The sequence below is a fragment of the Manis javanica genome, chromosome 9 (genome assembly GCF_040802235.1).
Source record: "Manis javanica isolate MJ-LG chromosome 9, MJ_LKY, whole genome shotgun sequence".
NCBI lineage: Eukaryota > Metazoa > Chordata > Mammalia > Pholidota > Manidae > Manis > Manis javanica.
Genome location: NC_133164.1, coordinates 103,292,070 through 103,314,554, shown reverse-complemented (window position 1 = coordinate 103,314,554; position 22,485 = coordinate 103,292,070).

The following is a 22,485-nucleotide window of genomic DNA, read 5'->3' as shown; positions in this document are numbered from 1 at the left end:
ACCATTTTGGACAGCAGAGATTAGACTGTTAAAACTAAAAGAAATCTTAGAGATCATTTAGTAGAACTATCTCACTTTACAGATAATGCTTCCAAGATTAAGATCCTTCACATGGCCTACAACACCCTGCATGAGTCCCAGGGGGGTGGCATCACCCCACCTCCCACTACCCTCCGCTTCTCCCTCTGCCTTCCTGCCAACGGGGCCTTATCTCCGTTCCTCTGTCTGCTCTGTCCACTACAATACTGAGAGCTACCTATGGCTATTAAGCACTTAAACTGACTAGTCTGCCCAGAGATATGCTGTGAGTTTAAAATGTATACCACATTGCAAAAACATACAACAAAAAATTATATAAAATACTGCATTCATAATTGTTGGTGAAACATTGAAATAATAGTATTTTAGATACACTGAGTTAAGTAAAATATATTATTAAAATTAATTTCGTATTTTTGTTTTTTGTAAAGTGGTTGCTGGAGAACTTTTAATCATATATGTGGCTCACATTTTATTTCTGTGGGGCATTCTAAAGCATCAAGATCTGGTCTTTGACCTAGTTAATGCTCACTCTTACCAAATTCACATCTGTTTGTGTCCCTTCTTCAGAGAAACTTTCCCTGTCACTTGGCTTAGGTTTCCAATAAGCATGTTCCTTTTTTACAACCTGCCTGGGTCTATAATTAGACATTGTTTGTTTGGCTATTTGATTAATATCCAGCCCGATTAGAGTATAAACTCCATGAAAGCAGCAATTTGGTTTGTTTTTTGCTTATTTTTCTTCTCCCAGAGCCCAACACTAAGCCTGGCATATAGAAAGAGCTCATTAAATATTTGTTGAATGATTAATTACATAAATGAAGTGTGTTGTGAATCTCTAAGAGTGGGAATGGGGTATTAAGCTTTTGCTAAATTGATTTGGCCACAGAACCCTCACCCCACAGAGAGTTTAGGGAAGGCTCAGAAATCTCCAGAAACAGTTTGGGAAGCACTGGACTAGGAAATCTAACTACAAAGGAAGTAAAATTCCCATTTACAGTATGAACTCAGCTCTCCTATGTGCTGAAGGTCCCTATGGATCGGTTTGTCTTGGTTGTTTGTTTATGTTTCCCCTCCTCTGCAAATCACAAGTTTCAATTCCATGAGTTCTTCCACCCAGAAGACATCTAAAGAGAGCTTAGATGTGTATATGTGTATACATGAAGAGATGTTCATGTAAATCTGTATATGACTTTCAGGCATGGCTGTGTTTTTCTCCTGCATATATACAGGCATGGAGCTGGAGGAATATTGGGTTTGACCAGGGGTTTGGATAGTTTAAAGGAATTTACCTGAGAAAACAGACAGGCCTGCCATTTATCTTTTGGGAAATATAGTACATCACAGTGGGCTACATTATCAATTGATCCAGAGGATGAGACTCAGGGAAAGATTGTCAAGCCCCACTCACACCACCCCCACTCAGAAAAACCAGACTGGTTCAGCTCAGAATGCCATTTTTTTTCTTGGCAAGTGCATTTTTTATTTTTTTGGTATCATTAATCTACAATTACATGAAGAACATTATGTTTACTAGGCTCCCCCCTTCACCAAGTCCCCCCCACAAACCCCGTTACAGTCACTGTCCATCAGCGTAGTAAGATGCTGTAGAATCACTACTTGTCTTCTCTGTGTTGCACAGCCCTCCCTATGCCCCCCCCACATTATACATGCTAATCATAAGGCCCCCTTTCTTTTTCCCCCGAGAGTGCCATTTTGATTTGCTAAGTTAATAATGTTTTCCAACTAACCCTATACACAAAAGCTAAATAACCACTGTGAGATCAACCAAGAATTTTGGGATTCTGACCAGCCTGGACATCAGCACCTCCCACAGAGAGCACACTTCAAGGAAGCACAGCTGAGCAAACCGCACTTACAACCTGCTGGGACCCTTTCTCTTACCCATCACTTCTACTCAACAGAGCACAGCAAAGAAAAGGCGGGTTCACAGGGGCTTGTTGCCAAGCTGAGAAACACTTAAAATGGTTCAAATGACAGCCTGGAAGACTAGATCACCAAAGTAAGTCTAATTTTAAATGCTCTGGCATTGCTAAAGCCTGTGGGAAAAATAAATTAAACCTAAATCAAAAAGGTCCATTTTCTAGCAAAATATGTTACAAACAACTGACCCAGAATAACTAAATCAACCAATAGCCACAAGAAAAGATTGATAATGACCAAGTATCCTACCCACACAGCCCCCCATAGTGCCAGATGTATATGGTTCCTCAGGTAAATTCCCTAAAACTACTTGGTTAAATCCCCCCCCCTTTTTTTTTTTTACCTGTTCCTGTATCTACACCTTCATAGTAGATCATAGCTGGAAAAAAATATGCACAAGCTTGCTAAATTAAATTAATAACCACTAATCTCAAGTGGTTTTTCATTCTGCATACTAATCAACTGTATTTCCTTAGATCATTTACTCCTTCCACTCCTTCTACAACTCCAATATCTGTCCCATCCATCATCTGATGATCTGACTTCCCATTTTACCGGGAAAATAAAATCAATCAGAAGAGAGCATCCGCAAACCTCCCCCATCACACCCATCCACCTATTTGCCTCTGTCCCCATGCCCCCAGCCTCCTTTCCTGTTACTTAGGATGAACTGTCTACTGCTCTCTAAGCCTGAACCTCCTCCCTGAACTCCAATCTTATTTACCACCTTAGATGCCTACACAAAATTTTTTCAAACTTTCTGCAGTGTACGCAGACTCCAAGAAGGGACTAGCAGTTACCAAAGGGAAGGGGCTGGGGAGGATTGGTGGAGAGGGAGGGAGAAGGAGACTAAGGAACATTATAATTAGCACTCACAATATAAGTAGGGCATGGGGAAGGCAGTATAGCACGGAGAAGACAAGTAATGACTAGAGATTCTTACTATGCTGACGGACAATGACTGCAATAGGGGGGAGGACTTGATAATATGGGTGAATGTTGAAACCACAAGGTTGCTCATTATAAGACTGTAATCAATGATGCCTTAATTTTAAAAAACTGCAGTGTAGCAGCCTCATAGACACTTGAGAGGTGACTGGTGGCTATTATGGGGGAAAGGTTGAGGCAGGTGGGAAAAGGGGAAGGGGTAAAGGGGCACAATAATTCACAATCAATATAGGTTGTTCACAGGGAGTGTAGTACAGCATGGAGAATATAGGCAGTGATTCTGTAACACCTTTTTCTATTTATGGATAATAACCACACTAGAGGAGGTGGGAATTTAATGACATGGTAACTATTGACCCACTGTGTTGTACATTTGAAGTTAACATAAGACTGTGTATCAACAATACTTCAATTTTTTTAAAAAGGCCCAGAATTGACCCAGAAAAGGAAAAAAAAACTTCCTGCAATTAAAAAAATTTTAAAAATAGTCCAAGGATCATTTAAGATGGAGTTACATAATGTTTATTACATATAAGAACTCATTTTCTTAATTTTCATATAATTTTTTAAAAAATGATCCAATATGTCACCTTCATGAAAATCAGACAAAGCACTTCCTTTCTCAAGGTACTTTACCTCTACTTTTCAGAAAAACTATCACACTATGCTAATCTTGTTAGGACAAGACACTTCACTGCCATCTGCCAGAAAAAATGGCACAGTAAATACTGAAACCTATGATTTCTATGATATGATTAGCATCCCCTAGGTCAGATAGTGTACAACCACACAACCATTAACAGTATCTATATATCTATTTATTTATTATTATAAATTGTTATTTTTCATTTATATGAACACCCACTGGGATTGAAACATTGTGTTGGGTCAAGTAAATGCTGCCCCCACACCGCAGGATGATAAGCATTTTGCCCCCTTCCCAAATTCCAGTAAATTCCAGTAATACCCTCCAATCATCAGAGTATCATAAACACTCCCAAACTTTTCCAAAATGCCCCCAGGAGAAGGCACCCCGCTTTGAGAACTAGTGGTCTAGACTAGTTAGAAGAGGTGGAGGGAGACTTAAGCTCCTCACTTATGCTTTTCTATACAGCTTGAATTTTTCACAATGTGTATGCTTTTAAAAAATGAATAACTAAAACATAAAATATAAATAAGTAAAATTATTACTCAGGTGGAGAGCTAACTATTAGGTATGGAGGAGTGATTTCAATAAAAGACATATATATACCAGTACATAATAGTAACAGAGGTGTGAAGTCCGCCACAGTCTCGGCAGTAGTTGAAAGAGCCTGACGCAAAAAGCCAAGAGCTTTCTCCCCCAAAGAAAATCCAGAACCACCCTCATGTTGTCTTGTATCTCTGAAAAGATGCATGGTATGGAACGCAACAGTGTTCAGACTCCTCCAAGGTTGGGATGCTTTTTGCTGAAAGAGCATTACATGTTACAGTATTTCATTCTATCACAGAAACCATTCTCTCATAGAAACTGATTATTTATCTGAACTATGTTACTTTAAAATGTCTGCTTATATACATCTAAATAAAGTAAATTTAAATAAACTGAATTTAAATTTAAATTTAACTGCAAAACGTAATGTAAAAACATGATTGCAATTACAGATGAAAAACCAGCAGTCTAAGCATCATTGGCCAGTTCTGAGTTTTTCAATACTATTCCTTTATTTCTTGTTTGCGTTCTCTTATCTGTTGGAAGCACACAAGTAGTAGAAACCACAAAAACATACAGAAATGTTATGGCTTTTGGTAAGCCCACAATTAGCTCAAAATAAAAAGTTTTTTGAATTGGCTAAATTCACATGCGGTCTGTAGTTAGAATATTGTCGCAGTGCTGGGCCCCTGGTTTTGATCATTGTTCCGTGGTTAGGTAGGATGTCGACATTAGGGGAAGCTGAGTGATTCTGAGCCCTCTGTACCACTGCTGCAACTTCTCTGTATGGCAAAAATTAGTTAAAAATTATTTTTAAAAGATAGGAATCCCCAGTGCTGATGTAAAATTACAGGAAATCCAAAGTTTAAAAAATTATGGGAAATGTATGGCATGGTGACTATAATTGATCATACGTTTTTTATTGCATTGTTGAAAGTTTCTGAGTAGATGTTTAAAGTTCTCACAACAAGAAAAAAAATGTTGTGTATGGTGATGGATGTTAACTAGACTTACTGTGGTGATCATTTTGAAATATATACAAAAACATTTGTAAAAGCAAGGGATAGAAGACTGTGTAGAATATATTATCGGTTTTTTTTTTGTAAAAACATGAATATATATATGTTCACAGAGTATTTCTAGAAGGATTTGGAAGAAAGAAATATTCGTTGCCTCTGGGGAGGAGGGCATTTGGGTGACTAGAAAAGGAGGTAGAGTTATTTTGTGTGTGTGTTTTTTTAACTCCATAGCTTTTTTGAACCTTTTAAATTTTGAACTGAATGAGCACATTATCTATTCAAAACTAAATAATTGAAAGTAAGACAAAATAAAATAAATGTTGAGAACTGAAAAGAGGCCTTTGAGCTTGGGGAATGGTAACCATAGATGGTTTTCCGGAAGGAGGTTTCAACATAGTTACAGAAATAGTTCATTTCAGGGAGTACAGGGAGCAGAGAACAGAAGAGAAAGTGTGGGAGAGTAAATGGAGCTCCTCTTTCAAGATGTCTGGGAGAGCAGGCAGGAGAGGTTTCCTGACCCCCACCTTCACAGGTGGACACAGCAAAACAAAGCCCCTTCATGGGCCGGCCAGCAGCCTATGAGGTTGCTGGAACCCCAACTCTGCCCATCCACAAACAAACTTGGCCAATCAAATCTCTCTCCTTTCAGCTTTGGACTGGGAAATATGTAAAGGATTGAGTAGAAGCCAAAGACATGCATGGAGAGAGGCTGTGGGCAGAGGCTCCGTGGTCGGCTGTGAAGTGGCCAAAACCATGAGAGAGCCAAAAGCAGCTATGAAGTCAAGAAAGGACACACAGAGCAGCAGGTGGATAAAGGCATCAAAAACAGAGAAGGTACCTGAGTCAGAGTAGGGGTGATTACACGACAGTAGCCCTGAGATCCATGAACTTCTGCTCTGGAGGATGCCAGGCCTGCCTTACACAGGAAGGTCCCAAAAGGGGGGCCTCTGACCAGCAGCACCTGCAAGCTTGTTAGAAATACAGATTTTCTTGCCAATCCCAATCTGACTACATCAAAACCGTGGAAGTGGGGCCCAGCATTCTTTGTTGTAACAAGCACTTCAGATGACTCTGATACACCTTAAATTTTTTTCATATAGAAGTATTGTTGATATACAATATTATACTGGTTCCAAATTTACAACACAGTGGTTCAACACTTATCCATACTATTAAATCCTCACTGCCATTTCCTGTAATTTTATATTACATAGTGTGGTTATTACCTGTCAACATAGAAAGATATTACAGAAACATTGACTATATTCTCCATATGGTACTACTATTGCTGTGACCAGCTTATATTATGATTGAGAATTTCTGTGCCCATTTATCCCCCCCCACCAACCCCTCCCCATGGTATCCACAAATCGCCTCTCAGTGTCTATGAGTCTACTGCTGTTTTGTTCATTCTGTTTTGCTTTGTTTTTATATTCCCCAGATAAGTGAAATCGTATTATATTTGTCTTTCTCCACTTGGCTTATTTCACTGAGCATAATACCCTCTAGATCCATCCATGCTGTTGCAAATGGCAAGATTTCTCTTTTCTTTATGGCTGAATAATTTTCCACTGATACACCTTAAATTGGCTCAGCTGTACTAGGGCTCCTATGTGCAGATTCCTGGCAGCATGTGACTTTACAACAAACCCCACTGCTAAAGCTAGCAGAAACTCCCCAGCAGAAGATTTTGTTTCCTGCATCAAAAGAGCCTAGCACAGCTTAACTCCACTGGGCAAGCTAATTCCCACACTTCCATGAAGTCTCAGCTCAAGGGCCACCTCCTCCAAGAAGTCTTCTCTGCAGATCTCCTCCAGCCTAAATTAGGTGACACTCCGGTGTGCCCCTAATAGCCACCCCCTAACCTCTGACAAACCCTTATTCGTTTTTTTATTAAGGCGTCATTGATATACACTTTTATGAAGCTTTCGCATGAAAAACATTGTGGTTACTACATTCAACCATATTATCAAGTCCCCTTCACACCCCATTGCAGTCATTGTCCATCAGTGTAATAAGATGCCACAGACTCACTACTTTTCTTTGTGCTACACTGTCTTCCCCATGACTTGCCCCACCCTCCCGCCCCACACCATGTGTCTGATAAACCCTTATTACCATGTCCCTTAATCAGGATTTATTAGTTCACTTCCCACTAAGGTGGGACTATGTCTTCATTATATTTCCAGCACTATGTATCAATAAATACTAGTTATTAATAGCTATCATTATTAAGCACTCAATAAATAGGTAAATATATATATAAAATGATCATTATTTCTATGAATCATAGCAGCTTTCTTAAACAATGCTTAACTTCTATCTCGTGAGGTTTCCCAGCAGGGCAAGCCTGGTGAGCTAAATGATAATTGTTCCTAAAAATGGTAATTGTTGCCAGTGGGCTATGTCAGCTCCCGAGCTGAATTAACCCTTTGTTTCTGTGCAGGGACTTCCAGTAGTTGGCAGAGAACCACTGGACAGAAGCTACAGCAGACAGCCAGGAGGCAGGCCCAGACTACTAGGCCCAGATTTGAGAGGCATGTAAAAGGTCCTTCCTCTCGTGGCTTCAGGCTAACAGGGAAGCAGACACATCACAGATCATTATAACACAGTGATAAGTTCTACAAGGGTGATAGCAACAGAAAGATAATAAAGGAAAAGGAAGAGGGGAGAAAAAAGTACTTATAACATATGTGAGTAAGCCAAAACCATCACTGGATAAATAAGGGAAAAGATGCATAGTGACAACTATTCTCGTTTCTATAACTGGTCATGAGGCTAGAGTTGCTATTTATGACTTTCTTCTTTCACTACTCCTTTCCATGTCCCACTGGTCCTCACCTTATCTCGGCTGCTTGTGTTCTTTACTTGAAGTGATTCAAACCTTCATCCCGAAAGGTCTGACTCCTCAGTGGGTCTGCCTTTTTCAGTTGCTGCATTTTTTACACTAACTTCCATTATTGGACATGGAAGTACTCAGAGGCACCCAGAGAAGGCCGGGGGTTCCAGACATGGTCCTCTTTACCCCAGAGGTGTGACAGCAACCAGATGTCCCAGGCCATTGGGATCTGTCACTCCAGCCAGTAGTCCGTGGCCACACGCTCTCATCGTCCAATTCAATGGAACCGTTATGGGGCCGCCTAGTGGAAGCATGCCTCTCTGGGAACTGAGACCTCAAAACCAAGAGAGCCCAGTTGCAGCAACAGCAAGGCAAAAAATTCTTGGAATGGATTAAGTGCAATAATTTGAGGAGCCACTGCCCACATCCCTTGATTTCTGGACCTGTTTGTTCTGTCTGTGGGAAGAGCAACGTCCTATTTGGGTCACTGATTCAAAGCATGTACCACATCCCATAAGCCAAAACCCTGGCATTTCAGTTTGTGAATCCCAACTGGCACTGTATCTAAGTCTTCTAGTCCACCACTCAGGCCAGATGAGACACATGGTAAGAACAATGATTTCCATGGGTTTGAGCCCATTATTACCTTTTTTTTTCCTGTGAAATGAGTTCTTGGTCCACAGTAATGTATGGAATACATTACAATGTATAAGGTATTCTGTAAATCAGCAGATAGTGATGGTATCACACGTCACGGTTGGAGAAGGCAAATCTATATTCAGAACATTGTCTATCCTGGAGAAAATAAAACACTGCCTCCTTCCTAATGAACAGGAAGATGTAATCAATCCACCACCAGGTGGCTGGATGACACCCGGCCACCACCCAGGGAAAACTGCTTCACTGGGTCCTTAGCAGTGGTCCCTGCCTTTGGCAGGTTGGGCTCTCAGTAAAAGCAGTACCCATATTAGTTTGGGTGAAGGGTAGACCTTCTCAGAAATCTGAGCACTTCCTTAGCAGGGCCTGTCCTCCAATCAAGAGGCCCCAGGAGGAGCGAGGAGGTCCATGCTCAGAAGTCTCCACGGAGCCCTCCTCTGCTGTTCTAATCCTGACGCCGCCAATCTCATCTCCTTGTGTCCCCACCCCCACCCCAGAGGCGGTAGCTGGTTCCGTGGCCACCGTCTCTGGTTACTTCCGTGTGCCATTTTTGCTCTTTCTGCATGGGACGTGAGTGGTGGGAGGAAGGGAGAAGCCAAGATGTCCATTCCCCTCCTTTTCTGTCTTTGGTGGCGTCTCCAGGGGAGACTATGTCTCCACGTCTGTCCCTCAGACCCGCGGCGGTTCCCGTTTCCCTGGGGAGATCGCAGCCCTTGAACCTGATACCACCACCTCCTCCCTTTGCCCCTCTGACCCAGGGGTGGCAGGCACTCTTCTGGATTGCTACCCTCTGGATACCTCATCAGCCCTCCGACCCTGTGTAACCCGTAGCCCCCATTCAGGGCCTTCTCTTTCGTACACTTAACTGTGGTTTCTCTCAGCCTGGTTAGCCCCTGACTGATACAGATATATTTGATTGGTCTGGTTTTTGAAAGCATTTTCACCAATCTGTTACAGCCCCCACCATTGCTTGCCTGGAGAAATCTTATTTTATACTTCAGGGTTCAGCTTAACAATTCTTTCCTTTCAAAAGACCTTCTTCTCTCCCACTCCTCCTTCATTTCATCTCACCCCTGTCCCCAAACACACTGAACTTGGATTCACCCACTTTTCCCATATAATTGTTCCTGAATCTGGCTTGGACTAGGGTGAGAGTTTCTTGATTGCAGAAACTGGATTTTATGTGCCTATTTATATGGTTGAAACATGATAGGTACACAATAAAAGTTTATAGAATTAATGAATGGGTACTGGCGACTTCCTCTATTTAAAACAAATACAAGGAGCAAGGGGGGCAGGGAGAGAGGAGTTATTTGTTGGGGACAGAGTTGCAATTTTGGGAAAATGAAAAAGTTCTGAAGATGGACGGTGGGGATGGTTGCAAACAATGTGAATGTACTTAAAGTATACTTAGAAATGGTTATAATGGCAAATTTCAGGTTATGTATATTTTATCGTAATAAAAAACTAAACTGACAACAAAAATACCCTTATTCTCAACTATAAAATGGAGTTCCGCACTCTATGAACCACTGATTCTACTTGCAGATGTATACCTTGAGCATACTCTCACAATTTGTGCACAAGAAAGGAAGTTCATGGACTTTTTCTGCAGCCTTATTTGGAGAGGGGAAGGACGACCTAAATGTCTGATTAGGAAAATTGATGAATAAATTGTACCATTTCAAACCATGAAATACTACAAACATTGAAAATGAATCATTGAGAACATCACTAGTCACCACAGATAAAAGCATAGTGTTGCATTAAAAAGAAGACAGAAAATTGTATCTAGAGTATGATACTGTTTAGCAAACCTTTAAAAGAAACAAAACAATATAACATATTATCTATGGCTTCATTCGCTACACAGCGAAAGTATAAAAACATGCAATTTAAGGTTCGTGGTTAACCTGAAAGGAAGTATCCAGAAGGAATGAGAGTACTGGCCTATAATATTTTATTTCCTACAAAAGGAGAGAATTGAATTGAAGAGGCATTAGGATTAGCACACATAATGTAGGGGGTGGGCACGGGGAAGGCAGTATAGCACAAAGACAAGTAGTGATTCTATAGCATCTTCCTACACTGAGGGACAGTGACTGTAATGGGGTATGTGGTGGGGACTTGATAATGGGGGGAATCTAGTAATCACACTGTTGTTCATGTAATTATATATTAATGGTAACAAAAGAAAAAAAAGAAAAAAAAAGTTTCTCTTATAGTTAATAAGACTGTTCATATTCTGTTTCAAAAAATAAAATAAAAAGGAGATAATTGAAGTGAGTAAAGCAAAATATTACACATGTGTTAAATCAAGTGGATGAGATATATGGAGTTTCATTATCTTTTTCTATAGTCTTCTGTATTCTTGAAATATTTTAGAATTTAAAACCTAAAAATTAAATTAAGTTGATAAAGTTCAGATTCCTTGGTCACACATGCTTTGCCTAACTAAATTCCCAGCACGCAATAATTTGCAAACCCAGCCATTTGCCTATGTACTGAAGCACGAGTTAGTGTTGGAGGATTTGAACATGAGGAAATAATTGCAGTAGGATGATTTGGGCGACTACAAACCTCACACTGCGCCACAGGACAAGCACATGCACACATGGGTGCACACACACACATAACCACCAGCTGTGGAATGTTAAATAAAATATCCAAAGTGCCCACAGTGGGATGGCCATAGACTAGAAATGGAATATCCTCTGTTTTGTATGAAGAAAAGAACCAATTAGGTCATTGCTTGAAAGTAAAAGTTTCCATTAATGACAGCCTTTGCATGTAAGCCGGTTACCCAGGGCCTGGTAACGATGCAGGCAGAAAAGTAGTGAAGAATGCTGATTTCATGTTGGCCTCCCAGGAGAGCCAGGCTAAGGCACTGCAGAGCTTTTTAAGGAGCATGAGCCAGGAAGGGAGGGAGCCGGTCGCCAGCTGCCCAAGAGTTCCACAGTGCAAACTTTGCCAAGGTCTCTAGTGCATGGAATCCCTAAGAAGCTTCTAGTGTAACTGCTCACCTACTGCAAAAATCTCTCCTACAGCTCCTGTCAAAGCTCTTCTTAAACATTTCTGAGTCAGGGCCCCATTGTTTTTAAGGCAACCAGTTACATTCTTGGACCCTTCACTTTGGAGACAATTCTTGTATTTTTTTTTAAGAGAAATAATCAAAACTAAAGCAGAAGGCATAATAGTACAACTAAATAAAGTGTGTTTGGGGTAGGGTGTGTGTCGGGGGAGGAGGTCATACAACAAAATTTAAAATATTAACATTTAGGGTTGGGATAACTGGTGATTTTATTTTTTTCTTCTTGTTTGTATTTCCTAAAAAGCACAAACTTTACTTGATAAAGTTGTAAGAGATAATATCATATGTCATTTAAGCTTAGTGGGGAGATAAAGTTCTTTCTCACAGAGATGAAATAGGCCCTTTCTTGTCTTGCACCCAGTGGTCCCAGCTAATGTTCTATTCTCAAGTGGGCAGTGGGTCTGGGTGAGACAGGGACCAAGGGCTTAGTCAGAGTAGGGTGAGGGCCTCCAGAGAAAAAGCAGAGCAAGATAATTACGGTCAGAACAATGTAACAATATGCAAAGAAGTCCCCGTCAAAACTTTGTGTTAAGCATTATGCAAAGTCAGAGTCACACTAGTTCTCTAGGGTAAAGATTTGTATACATGACTTAGGAATATAGACATTCTTCAGTAAAATCACTTAAAGCTCAGAAGGCCAGCAACAACTTGGCCTGGAATGTCTGAGTGTTCTGCAGATAAAGAAGGGTATCTCAGCACAAACCATCACTTTATTGTATCAATTACATCATGACAATGTAAAATTTACCTTATCCTGCTAAAAGGCCCAGTTTATTTTAATTGTAACTATGTGCTATTTTCCCTTCTCTAATCATAATCTGCAACCTAGGCAAAAGACTGCTGTGGTAAGCAATCTCAACTATAAACAACCCAAGCAAACAGACTGACAACCCAGTTCACCTTGGGGGGCAGGGCAGGCGGTCCTACAAACCGGCACTCCTAACCCTTTACCCAAATTCCTGAAAATCCTCAACCGTGCATAAAACCCCTAGACAATGAGCCAACCACGGACTCTCTTGTCCCCTCCTAGCATGAGCTGGGAGCTCTGTCCTCTCACTTTATCTCTAAATAAAAGCCTGTACCTTGCTCTCCTTGAGAGTTGGGAAGCTCATTCTTCAGCTTTGTGAACAAGAACCCTGGCATCATGGGTTTGACCAGCTAGAGAAAAGCCAGGTCAGAACTTTCAGTGTGGCTGGTCCACACTGGACCCGTGCCACCCAGCTTGAGAAGAATGAAGCTTTTCAGGAGCTGCAGTAAATTTAATCATGTCCACACTTCAGATCAGTAAGTTGAGAAAATCCAGTTTTGTCTCAGAAAAAGGGTCTGAGTTCACCTTCCAGAAATGCAATAATTTTAAAGCCAGTCCAATGAAAAGCAGGTTAGTGGAGGGAAGTTTTGGTCTGAGCACAGCTAGAGGACATAATTATCCCCGGATTTGTATAAAATGTTAAGAAAAAAAGTCTGACAGGCATGGTCTTAATTGACTCTTAGTCCAGAACACTCTCTCTCACCACCACCCCAACCAAAACATGCAGTATATCCAAAATACTGTGTGTTTGTCCATGCATTTGTTCATTTTGCTGGAAAGAAGAGCCTAGGCTTTCATCAGATTCTCAAAGGGGTTTGTTGACCCCACAAGGTTTAAGACCAACTTTTGATGGGTAGGGTGACAGCTATGGCCCAGAGTTGGTTTTTCAGAGAGCTGGCTCTGAATCCTCACCTGTTACCATCAGGGTTGGGCTGCGTGATTTCTGCAACCTCTTCCAGCTTCTCTGCCTTAACACACTGTCCAGGCCCTTGGGTTTTGGCACTTATTTCCAGGGCCTGAAAGTGACCCAACATTCACTGTTTATCATGGCCTCCCACGGGACCTGCCCTGGGGCAATGAGGATGTCTGCCTGCTAGTGACAGGATTTGCAGCCAACAAAACCCTCCTCCAGGCAAGAGGATTGTATGGCCTGTCTGGCTACAATTATTCACCTCAGTCACTTTGACTGCAGCCAAGTGTTGGGAGAAATTTGAATCTGAATGCAGCTGCCTCTGAAATAAGCGTAGAAAAATATTCAGGCTCTCTTCAACAAAGAGAGAGCCTGGCTGAGTCTGCAGAACCACTTTTGGGGTGGGCTACAGACACACAGGCAGACACTGTCCTAATGAGTGGAGCCTCAGAAAAGCAGAGAGAGGTTAACTTTTTACAGGAGGAAGGATTTGAGCCTGTAGGAGAAGCAGTATTTTTACACAGAAAGATTGAGTGAACGTGGGATGTGACCTAGAGGGATGGGGACTTTACTGAGCTCATTGGAAGAATGCATTGGGGAAGTCATGGTGGCTTTACTAGGGAAAGGGTTGCTTCAAGGGCACATGTGTAATGACCTTTGTTGTGACATACATTTCAATAGTAAGAGATTGGAGACAACCTATTTGCCCATCACTAGGAGACTGTGCAAAGTCACTGTGGAATATTACATGGCCATTAAAAACAATGTGGCTGATATAGAAAAACTCCGATGTTTCTAGTTGGTTGAAGAAAACAGCAAAGTATGGTGTATGACATGTGTGGAGTCTATTCCCTCCTTATGGGAATATGTTTATGCAATCATATAATACTCTAAAAGAATTCCCAAGGAACAGGTTAGGAGTATGAAGCAGAACCAACAGCATATGTGTGGGTAAAACTGTAGTATTTCCAGAATATCTTGCCTGGCTTTAGAGGTGGAAAGGCATTCAGAGGTGGAAAGAAGTATGGCTTTAGTGTATTTGCATCATTCTTCAGGGGTGGAGAGAAGTTCACCTCCATATCAATGGGTAATTACCTGGGCAAGGAGGGTTTATCTGTACCTGAGAGGTGAGGGGGAGGGCCGGTTTTGGCTTCTGCTGGAGCAGGAAAGGGAGATGGCCCGGGACTGCAGTTTGTGAGCAAAAAACGGATTTTAAACTTTATTTCTCCCTTTGAGTGATACCAGTTTTTAGAGGTATTTTGCCCCAGGATTTCCTCTCCCTGGACTTAGAATATGTATATGGGTAACTGCCAGCATTAAATAATGCAAGTTAAAGAAGAACTATTTCATGATTCTTGATTATTTATTGACATCATATTTCTATATTTATATTTATCTGTTATTATAATGAGATAGATGTCTTTTCACTATATACCTTTCTAGTCCTTTTGAATGATTTACCATGTGCCTGTATTCCTGTTTGAAAATACAAGTAAATAAATAATGTTTAAAAAGGAAAGGGGGTAGAGTGCAGAAGCCACTCCACTATCCCCCTCCCTGCAAGGTCAGCTCTGCCTTCCCTCCCCAAGAGTGAAGGTTAGTTTTATGGGTCAACTTGTCTCAACCAAGGTACCCAGATACTTGGTCAAACATTATTCTAGACAGTTCTATGACAGCATTTTTTAAATCAGTAGACATTGAGTAAAGTAGATTACTCTACATAAGGATGGTGGGCCTCATCTAATCAGGTGAAGACCTTCAGAGAAAAAAGTGCTACGGTTGCTTGGGGAAGAGACAATTCTACCAGCACACTGCCTTTGGACTGGAATTGCAACTTTACCCTGGGTCTCCAGCCTGCCAGCCTACCCTACAGAATTTGGACTTGCCAGTGGAGACAATCGCATGAGCCATTTCCTTAAAGTAAATACATACATCTCTCTCTCTCTCTCTCTCTCATTATAATTATAGATATAAATATAGAAATATGGTGTCAAGAAATAATCAAGAGTCAGGAAATAATCCTGCTTTAGCTTGCATTGTTTAATCCTTGCAGTTACCCATATACATATGCTGTTGGTTCTGTTTCTGTGGAGAATTCTGAGGAATTGAGAAAATCTCTGAGTCCAGGTTTGTGCAAAGGCAGAGGTGAGGAGACCTTTGTTCCCTGCTGGGGAAAGGGCAGGGGACAGCCACTGAACTCACTCTGGGGGGCAGAGCTGGGAGGGAAGCGGGTCTGCCTCATCCTCTGTCAGCATGCGGGGCAAACCACGCCGTGATCCTCCCACTGACAGTTCAGATAGTCCCTGAGCATTAACTGATAGGTTCCTCCTGGCCCTTCCTCACGATTTGACTTTCTTTTCCTTTTCCTCTCCCACCCTCCAAGTCTTTTCTCTTCCACATGTTTTTGTGAACAAGGTCGCACCAACAAGGCAAAAATAAAGATGTTGCTAGGTTGCTGTTTCCTCCCTGGTACAATCCTATTTGCCTAGTTCTGTTACCAGCAGTGGCATCAAAGGCCAGCCAATCCTGCTGAGTGGAAAGGACAGTCAATCAGCCAGTTACTTGGTCTCAAAGAAACAAGTAACAAGTTTAACCATTTTCCTCCAGCGTTTATTGTTTGACCAAATAAGACCAGGGAATTCAAGTCAGATGATTGAAAATGACATGTATAGATATCCTCTTTTTTTCTCCCTTCCCTGCTCATGACTCACTGAATTATTCATTCAGACTGTGTTATTCACTCTTCATTCCACCATGAAAGGGGGCATAAAATGATCTCACACCTAAAGTCCTTGCATTCGGTGGTCTCTTTAAAATAAGTCCTTCAGTGCATCCCTGCTTCTATTACATAGTCAATCCACAAAGACTAAACCCAGTTATGATTAAGGCATCACACTACCCATTGAAAGGATTTAAAAGAGCAGAAAAAGAGCTTATGTACAAGAAGAGTAGATAAAGCACACACATAAACAGGTCATAAATTAGTAAAGCAGCATAAGGCTAACAAAGTGACAAATCAGGAGAATGGTCACTGTGGGCTAGAGTATCTTTGAAGGCTCTGGCCTGGCATTAATGATGGTCAGGAGTTAAGAAATAATCCTGCTTTTAACTTCTGTTATATCATTAATTCCTCACAGCTACCCAGCAGGGTGGGTGGTTCAGAGGTCTTCCCATGTCCAGGTGGCTTCAGTTTGAGTCAACAAGTGTTTCCCATGACACCTCAGGAATGGATGTTCAAAGAAACTAGGTAGCCAATGTTTACTCCACACATCAATGCCAGAATCAGGGCTGGAGCCAGATTTCCCAACCCCCTTACTGATGCTCTGTTTTCTAAAAGAAATGGACAGGGCCTTTCAGGCGAGGGCACCAGCTGACACAAAGACCTAGAGGCACAAGGAGAGAGGGAATAAACCACGTGAGCTGGCACAGGGGGCCCTAAGGACATAAGCCCACATGCACACACACTCTCTGTTTTCCTCAAATTACACTTTTGCTTGAGAGAGTATGAACAATAGGCAAAGAGTTGATCATCCATCAGCTGAATCAGGACTTGAAAGGATAGCTTTGACCTACAGGCCTTTGCTACCCTTAGGAATTCAGCTCCAGATCCATTCAGCAGGATTAATATGATGATACAAAAGTCTCCACTTGGGTCAATCTGACTTCATGTGAGAAACTCAGAGGAAGTAATAGTAATTCTATTCAGCTAAATAAATAAATAAATGAAAGCATCTTTATTATCTATGCAGTTATACACACTGCCCCAGAACTGATAAAGCTTGGCACAATTTCAGCTACACACAAAAGAATTATTAGCAAGACAAGGAGTTTGTTCTAGGGGCAGTAAATAATGGGGTGAGGTATTCATTTCAGCTTATTGGTCTGGGGCTTCCAAATGGACAAGACGCTGCCATCGGGTGACCAGCTTAGATACACTATCACTGGGAGATGTAGCAACCCCAGCTGATGTGAGCAGGAAATTGAGTGTGACCAGCCAAGAGATACTGGACACTGGCCTCCACTTTCTCTGCCCTGGCCAGTCAGTCTCCTTATCTGCACAGTTGGGATAATAAAACTCTACGAAAAGCTTTTTTGAAGCCCTCAGAGGACATTTCCATGTGAGAACAACTGCCACCACCATCCTGACCTTTACTCCTGAGTGCACTGTCAGTGGGGGAAAGGGGAAGCATTCCGGGGGCCTCTTCAGGGGGACTTCAGACCTGGATAGGGTCACAAGAAGGGTGAAGTTCAACTTCTTCTAGGGTATTTCCTCCACTTGGCTGTTGGGTTCTGCAATGCCCACATTTACTATCCCCTAAGAAATAATCCCCTAAAATACCTCTGAGATCTTAAATCCTACCAACCAGATCCCCATCTAAGGATGGAATCTCCTCCAGTGTCCTGGACAAGATTCGCTGTGCCATGGGTGCTGGGTGAACCAGGTAATGAAGGGGACAGGTCACTGCTGGAGGCAGCCAGGTCCTTCTACTCAGGTCACTGTAAATGCTAGAAGTCCTTTATGTGAGATTAAATCCATTCCTGATAATTGCCAGGATTGATTTAAGTTCTGTCTATGCTCTCATCCATGTGGTGACCCAACCTCTAGAAGACTGTCAATATGAATTCCACTTCTGAGTCTTCCCTGATCCAGGCCAACCACCACCAATTTATCTTAGTTCAACACAATGTCTATGAGCTTCAAATCTTCAGGCCATGTTTGGAATCCCTTTTCTAGTACTTTCTGCCTAAGTGCCCTTGGACAAGTTACTTAATATGCTCATCTTCCTTTTCCTCCTCTGTATAAGGGTAAAAATGCTCACCTCAGAGGTGCTGGGGCAGACAGACTCTAAGATGGCCCTGTGATACCAACTCCCTGGTCTCATGACCTTATGTAATCTTCCCACCTTGAGTGTGGGAAGGACCTGTGACATGTTTCCAACCCACTGAATACAGCAAAGGTGACAGAACACCATTTCCATGATTATGTTACATAAGATTCTCACATCCACCTTGCTGGCAGACACCATGCTTGTTGGCTTTGACAAAGCAGGCGACCGTGTTGGTGAGGCCCACATACAAGGGACTGAGGGTAGCCTCTAGCAAACAACTAACTAGAACTGATGATAGACAGCGTCAGTTGACTAGCATGGTTGATGATAGCCAGTGCAAAACCAAGGCCTTCAGTCTCACAGCCAGCAGAGACCTGAATCTTGCCAACAACCATGTGAACTTGGAAGCAGATCCTTTCCTGTCAAGCCTTTAAATGAGAAACCAGCGCTTGACTGCAATCATGCAGAGAATCCAACCTTGGCCAGACACCTGATACACAGAAGCTGTAAGGTAATACCTGAGTGTTGTTCTAAGCCACGGAGTTTGTGCTGATATTGCTAAGCAGCTTTGGAAACTAGTTCTCTGAAACGCTCTGAGATAACATAAGCAAAATTCTCAGCCTATGCTCGGCATACAACAAACAGGTGCTCAGTCATTGGTAGTTTGTCTGTTTCACTTTACTACTCCTCATCTGACATTTCACCAGCACCAACACCTCCATCCATGGGTCTCCCCTCCTCAGAGCTTTGCTAGTTTATCACTAATCTTCAAAACCTATCTAATGTAGAAGCCTTCATGTTAGAGAATTGCATTTCCAGATCGCCATTAAAATGCACCATATCTCTACTACTTAGCTGGGAACGGCCCTTCAGAAAAAATGTGTTATCTTTGTATGAGCAAACTGCCCCCTCAGGAGGCAAACAGGGGACTCAAGGGGAAGGGGCAGAAGAGGTTTGTTTTCACTGGGTGAAGGTGGTTTGGGGCATGGAGTAGTACCCCACCTTGGAGGATTTCAGAAAGGAATGGCATCTTGTAGGTAGCAGAAGGCCAAGGACTAAAAGGGGGGCCAGATTAGCTCAGGGGCTCTGTTTGAGGAAGCAGCCTCAGCATTTTAGCAGCCTCTGCTCCAGTGCTGGGGGCTCAGTGAATGGTGACATCATCGTGTCTGTGCTCAGCCTTGTAGGGCCATGCCAGTACTACTGCACATATTCCAGGGTATTTTACTTCATTAGGTCTGAGCTGAAAAGTCAGGGACCATATTTTTTATCTTTGACTCCTCCTCGTCTAGCACATGACTTACATGTGGTAGGTGTTAATTGAATTTTAGTGAACTGGACTAAGTGGGGAAGAAACCTCAGTAACTAGTCTTTGGAGACCTTGATGGCAAAAGGGGAAAGAAAGAGATGGTAAAAAAAAAAGAGTTGAGGGGAGAGAAAGAAGAGTTAGGTATGTCTAAAGGCAGAGAGAGAGCTGGGAGGATGCTGGGGACCCAGGGAGGGGGAGTGAGCCCTGGGGGGTGCAGGAGGTGGGGGATCCCCAGTGAGGAGGCCAGACGCTGGGTCCCTGGGAGGCTCATGAAGAGGAGACACAGCCTTCCTCCAGGAGTGGGAGAGGGCCTAGGACCTTGGGGACAGCAAGGAGCTCTGGGACTAGCTGCAGTGACGACAGCTTTCACATTTTCCAGGGCAGGAGCACCATCGAAGCACAGTTCCCTGGCACTTGTCAGACCTTAAGTCTCAACTTTTTTTTCTAATAAAGTGTTGCTACTACAGAAATCACCCCTGAGGGTGAGAATGAAAGGGCATTGAGCAGCCAGAGGGCAACACGCGAGAATCCTTCTCCCTGAAGAAATAAATAATAAACCTTTCCATATTTACACTCGACTGTATTTGTATAAAGAAGGATGCCCAAATGGTAATAAAAACAGTGGTTTCCTGTGGGTTGAGGGGTGGGGAGGATGAGACAGCTGGGGAAGGGGATGGGAGCAATAGTTTTTACTGGATGCTTTTTATACTGTTTTTGAGCCAGATGAATGGATTCCCTTTTCTTTAGTTTGTGAATTTAAAGAAGAAAAAACTGAAAAATCTGTGTAGAAAATTTCAAAAGAAAGGAAGTCCCCTTAAATAAACAAAAGGAGGGAAGCTAAATTTCACCCTTCATCTAGTTGTCCTACAAAAGACCTCAGAAACCGGGAAGGCCAAGGGCAAGAAACGTTAGGTCAGTGCTTCTCATTAGAGCAGCTGGGTTCGTGGGGGCCACCTGCACAGGAAGATGTGTCTTCATCCGCATGAGGAGGTGGTTGGGCTAGAAACACCCTCCACCCCCCACCCCCCCGCGGACCCGTGCAGCTCCGTGGCCTTTGCTGGCCAGTTTACTTGGTGTGGTATCCCAGGTCAGGGATGGTGCCACCCGCTACGCTGCCAGATTTCCCTGGGGCGGAGGCGTCATCATTTTCTCTCCTCGAGTCCCCACCCGCCCATTTTAACCCCCCACCACCCACTCACAATCTCATCTTTGAAAGACTTAAACGTCAGCCCAGTTTGGAGGAAATATAGTTACTGGATTAGTCACATTTGCATGTCAAGGTAACAGACCTTGCCGCTAGATGGCACCGGTACAACGCGGGCTAGAGCTTCTTATAATCGGGGAAAAGCTTTACCCAGGGCTGACCCGGTGCCATCTAGTGGCCCATGGTGTCACACCGCCAGCCCACGCCCCACAGCAGGAGGTCAGTTTTTATGAACAGTATATTAGGGCTTCTTTCCAGGCTAGCCAGTGGCAAAATTGTAAAACCCAAAGGAAATTTTCCCATGTTTCCCGTTTCCCCTTTCTGGAATTCTCCCCCATGACAAACAGGTGTAATGGGAAGAGAGCAAAAGTTGGAGTCAGGCCAGCCTTGCACTACACCGTATGCATCCTGTGCATTATTAGTTGTAGGATCCAGAACAAGTCACCAAACTTCCCTGGGTCTCAAGTCCATCCTCACAAACTTGGGGAACATGCTCTTCCTTACAAAGCATTGTGGGGAATTAGTGTGATGAAGTGCACGTGGCATTCAACATACAGGAGATGCACCTAAATATTAGTTCCATTCTCAAGTACACCATTATTTTTTGAACAGGAATGAAAATGATAAATATTGAGCTCTCATCCCTGGACATTTTCAGACAGAGGATTAATAACATTCTGTTTGGATGCCAGCTAAAAAATTCCATGCAGAGAGTGCCCCAGAAAAGGCTTTAAGGAATGTTGAGAAATGTTGCCAAAGTTAAGGAAACAAACAAGGGACATTGAGGCACCCAGAGACCTAACAACAGAAAGATGTGTCCATGCCCAGGACTGCAAGGGAGGAGGTTCCCTAACACGGGAGAGGGAGATCTGAGCTTGGGAGGTGGGGCAACCCTGCAGGGCTGTCTTGGAGGGATGCAGCCACTCCAGTACCTGGTGCCAACTCCTGCTCATGCTCACCATTGGCCACTGGAAGTGGAAGTTAGCTGGCAGGAAGGCGTGGGTGGTAATAGGAAGGCTCAGCCTCATGGGGCATGCACAAGGCACAGACACCAGAGGATGGGTCTGGAGGAGACACCCAGAGGGTGACAAGTGCAGAATGTCAGAGAGGCAATACCTGCTTTGGGAAAAGAAGCAGATTAGGTGATGTCCAAAAATAAATTCTAAGGAGAAAGGATGAATGAGCCAACGTTTACTATCTGTTTTGTGTTATTCACTATGTCTCTTAGCTTTCTCTTACACTCTCACAGCAACTCAGTACAACTGGTATTGCTACCTTCCTTTTGCAGATGGAGGAAGCTCAGCAAACCAAGTAACTGGCATTGAGCCTCCCAGCTGGGAAGTCATGGGATTCCAGCCGGGTAGCAGCTATCCCTCCACGTGACTCCACGCCACCCCAGTATTAGCTCTGGGAGATATGGAAAGACAGAGCAGGCAGCAGGGAGCAGAGGGTGGTGGCACCCCATCCAGAGAGGCAAAGAAAAGGACTCCAACCCCCCGAAAAGGGATTACATTATCCTTCTTCTCATGAAAAGAACTCCCCATTCCTGGCAAAGAAAGCCAGTTTCTAAGCGCAGTTCCAACAGCACGGTATGGAAGGCTGAGGCTGAGGAGAGCGGAGTAAATCTGTGCAGAGGGATTAAGACTTTCCCCCCCTGCCTCTCCTGGAGGTTCAGGAGCCAACCTATTACAGGAAAGGT